The sequence below is a fragment of the Schistocerca serialis genome, chromosome 1 (assembly GCF_023864345.2).
Source record: "Schistocerca serialis cubense isolate TAMUIC-IGC-003099 chromosome 1, iqSchSeri2.2, whole genome shotgun sequence".
NCBI lineage: Eukaryota > Metazoa > Arthropoda > Insecta > Orthoptera > Acrididae > Schistocerca > Schistocerca serialis.
Genome location: NC_064638.1, coordinates 265425994 through 265430430, shown reverse-complemented (window position 1 = coordinate 265430430; position 4437 = coordinate 265425994). Strand labels below are relative to the sequence as shown.

The 4437-nt window shown below is 44.7% G+C and overlaps 1 pseudogene; it reads right to left on the bottom strand.

Moving 5' to 3' along the window:
• Positions 1-3570: 3570 nt before the first annotated feature.
• On the bottom strand, positions 3571-3688 carry LOC126425026 (5S ribosomal RNA; annotated as a pseudogene).
• Positions 3689-4437: the final 749 nt, after the last annotated feature.

Below are 4437 nucleotides of genomic sequence, written 5' to 3'. Positions count from 1 at the left end.
ACTTCGGTGTTTAGCCTGCGACAGGTCGAGCTTAGTTTGGTCACCTGTAACTGCGGCTGCTCTGCAGACAGTTTACACTCCACGCTTACGCCAGCTTTCCATCTCATCAGTCGCAGTTGACATTGCTGGTACGACAAGGAGTGTTTCACCGCAGCGTCCTCGGAGACAGCCTTCTACCGTCTTCAAGGTACTTACCTTGCTGGACCTGGTCTCAAACTTTCTCGAGCCACCATCTCACATGACCTCATCTTCGTTATCCTCAAGCTCAGCACCTCTCTGTCTTCAGTCTACCCTAGAAGAGCCTTCCTCTCTTCGTCGATTATAGCCTCACAGACTTCGTTTGTGTGAGAACATTCCAGTGTGACATAAGCAACGGGATTTCAGTACGAACTAATTAGTTCGGACTGATGTCGCAAGGAAACTGTGCTACTGTATTCTATTTCGTAGACGTAAATAGCGTACCGGTACAGTTGTTCTTTGCTGCCGGTCACTTAAGTCATAGCGTGTTCTTCACCTCGGCCACGATCAGCACAGGTGTCGTTACTATATTCCTAAAGACTGCACTTGAGGAGAGAGAGGCTGTAGTAGCCGACACGATGGGATGAGGCAATGAAACTACTTGTGTCTTTAATAGATGCTGTAGTGAAAGCAGGAGGCAATTATCCTCTTGCCTGCAGTCCAAACCGCTTATTTTATTTATCAATGGTAAGTAAATTAATCTTGAGATTTAGTCTCAGTAATGTACTATTATGGCACTGAATATTATTTTACAGTTGACTTTATTTATACAATTGGCATGCTAAAGACATACCTTTCACTTTGTACGTCATCGACAACGTAACGAATAACTGCCCATCGAAGTGGCTCGAGCCTACAAGTCAGTGCCATGTCTGATGACATGGCAGACTAGAAAAGCGTACTACATTATGAGTTGAGGCATGTGTAATTACTCTTTCCATGTGTCAATAATATGTATTCTTCTGCCAGAAAGCGGGTAGGGGCTGAATTTTGACAAATGAGGCTGATGGATGATGCATCATGTGAAACTGATACGTGTACGCATGATTATACAACATCACAGAACTCTGTTTTCTACTTTCTATGACGGAATATGTTTGTACAGAAAAAGTTGGTATCCATATAAACTGCCAATATCATTATTTATAGGAGATAAAAACATTATCAGTGGCACTACCGTTTCACAAAAATCAACGGATTCAAGCCCTATGTGCTACTTCTGTGCTGGAACAACACTGGATGAGGACTCTAGGTTGGTACATTCTTAGAACTTTAGCCTCTTTTTCTGATGTTGCAGCATGTAACTAGGCCTCTTAAGCGTCCTGTTACTCCGGTATAAATTGAAACAGTAACTTGCTGTTTGTGGTAACACACTGATTCTATAACTATGGGTCATTAACTATCTATGTACTTCATCGCTGGTTGGAAAAAATGCGCCATTCGATTTTGCGGTAAGCATTTGCAGTAAATTTTCACGTAATTCACTACGATCAGAAAAATGCTCCTATTTACCACAAAAAAGGCGAATATGTTCCTCTTTAAAAGACTCTGATACAAAAGTGGTGAACAAACTGCTTCAATCCTCATTCCGCCTACTTGACCAAAATTTTTGGCATGCGAACATATTCGCACTGTTTTAACACAAAACATTCTACATCCTTTTACCCATTCTCCCTCTGTAATCAAGTCTTCATATTATCTCCCTCTCACTGTCACTCTCTATATACATTTCTCTCGTGTTGTCCTTTTTCTCCTATAGATTTACAGCATATTCCACAGCCACTGTCTCCTCTCTCACATACACTGTCTCCTTTTGTCTTTCTTTCCCACAGTCACTGTCTCCAGCACACGAATAATATACGTCAGTGAAGTTTTGACAGTTTATTTACATACACTCACGTTCAGAAGAAAAAAAAAATACAGAACACCTTGAAAGATTAGAGATAGGAGACACCTATTCACAATTAGTATGTCCTACAGGAATGATTAGCATTTCAGTCGCACTGGTTCAGCAAGTGTTCTGTTGACTAGTAGGCACAGTGTCCGCCATGAGTCCTGATGACTTGCTCCATGCGCGACGTCATCGACGCGGGTAAGGCGCGAATGGCGTCATGTGGTATAGCCACCTCAGCATTTACCTTGTTCCAAAGTTCATCTGTGGTGGTTGGCATTGGGTCATAGCGCTGCACCCGTCGTTTCACCATATCCCACACATTTTCGAATGGGGGAAGTCTGTGATTTGGCGGATCAGGGCAAAAGGCTGACATTCTTTGACACCAATAAGGCACGTGTTAGTGCAGCAGCATGTGGTCGTGCAATGTCTTGCTGAAATATGGCCTCTGGGTTGTTGTACAGAAAGGGTGTGGATACAGGACGTAGGTTGGTTGGTTGGTTGGTTTGGGGAAGGAGACCAGACAGCGTGGTCATCGGTCTCATCGGATTAGGGAAGGATTGGGAAGGAAGTCGGCCGTGCCCTTTCAGAGGAACCATCCCGGCATTTGCCTGGAGTGATTTAGGGAAATCACGGAAAACCTAAATCAGGATGGCCGGACGCGGGATTGAACCGTCGTCCTCCCGAATGCGAGTCCAGTGTCTAACCACTGCGCCACCCCGCTCGGTCAGGACGTAGGACATACTGATCACAATGCACTGGACACACACCAACTGTGATTTGTGGTTGCACCTAACAGCACCTCACACAATAAATGTAGAGTTGGCGCTGTATGTCTAGCGCGAATACAGCCACTGTGATACAGTTAGCCCCGTCTGCGGCGTACCAAACTGCGGCCATCATTTTCAAATAGGCAGAACCTGGATTCGTTCGAAAGCACTTTCTATTGCCATTATTGTCCCCAGTGATGTCGTTCCATACACCATTGCCGTCTAGCATGTATCTAGACATTCGTCAAAGGCAGGCGGAGAAGTGGGCGACGTGCACGTAACCCATGATACAATGAACGGCGATAGATTGTCACCTCTTATAGTGTACGGGGGGAGTCTGGGTGGTGTGACCTGACGCTTCTCGCCGTGTTCTACGACGTTCCGTGAACCATTCTGCCCACACCCGTTGCGCTGCCAAAACATTTCGTCCTATACGAGCAGCAATTTCTCGGATGGTTGCATCACATTCTCTGATACCAATAATGCACCCTCTTTCAGACTCACTGAGTTGATGGTACGGTTCGTGCATACGTCTGCGAGGCATCCTGCACGTCTACTCAAGTCATAATCACCCATTACCCTCGGTTATAGTGACAATGAGAGTTGCAGGCATATTTTACCGGTAAGAGGTGTTGCGTCGCTATATCGATGCTGACCTCGTACCCGCAGGCCGATAGGGTTCTAATAAAGCACTCCGTCTTCAGGCCACAAGTGGCCCACCGGGACCATCCGACCGCCGTGTCATCCTCAGGTGAGGATGCGGAGAGGAGGGGCGTGTGGTCAGCACACCGCTCTCCCGGTCGGTACGATGGTTTTCTTTGACCGGAACCGCTACTATTCGGTCGAGTAGCTCCTCAGTTGGCATCACGAGGCAGAGTGCACTCCGAAAAATGGCAACAGCGCATGGCGGCCCGGATGGTCACCCATCCAAGTGCCGGCCACGCCCGACAGCGCTTAACTTCGGTGATCTGACGGGAACCGGTGTATCCACCGCGGCAAGGCCGTTGCCCATAGGGTTCTAATACTCACCATTAATTCAAAACATGCTGATGTATATGTCCTGTGAATGTGAACATCCTCTCTCTAGTCGTTCAAGGTATGCAGTTTTTTATGTTCATGAGTGTACTTCGACACATTTATACACTTTGATACATTTAAATAACAACTAGATATGCGTAATATAACGTTAACACAAAATCGTTTCATTAATTTTTTTGTGTAGTTTGCTCATCAATCACAATTCATGGAAAACACCGGATTTATGATTTGTATCTTAAAATATTAAAAACGTTATTTCACTAAATTTTCATTCGTTCCGAATTTTACATAATTTTTGGCAATCATTTTAAGTTCATTCAGGCTTGTTAAGATCATTTTTAGCCCATTTTTTGTCACTGTAGTACCATTTTGGGCATATGTGCATAGGTATGAGGTGCCTATAATAAAGAGACTGCGCGCGATGAACTTTTATTCGTCGAAAAATGCTGACTAAAACCACAGTTCAGTGTCCTCAGAAACTTTGCGACGATCCTAGAACCCTTGTCGTGCGCTCACTACGTCAGTGAAAACTACATTTACACCTAAGACGGGATGTCTCGTGTATATTTTATTACACGTGCGTAATTACAGTAAAGTTGAAGCTCTGGATCTCGGTAACGGATAGCGAATCGAAACATGTTTCGATTTTCCCCGAGAATATCATCTTCACAACATACAGTAAAAATTTCGATGATCTACCATGAACAGATATTACAGAAG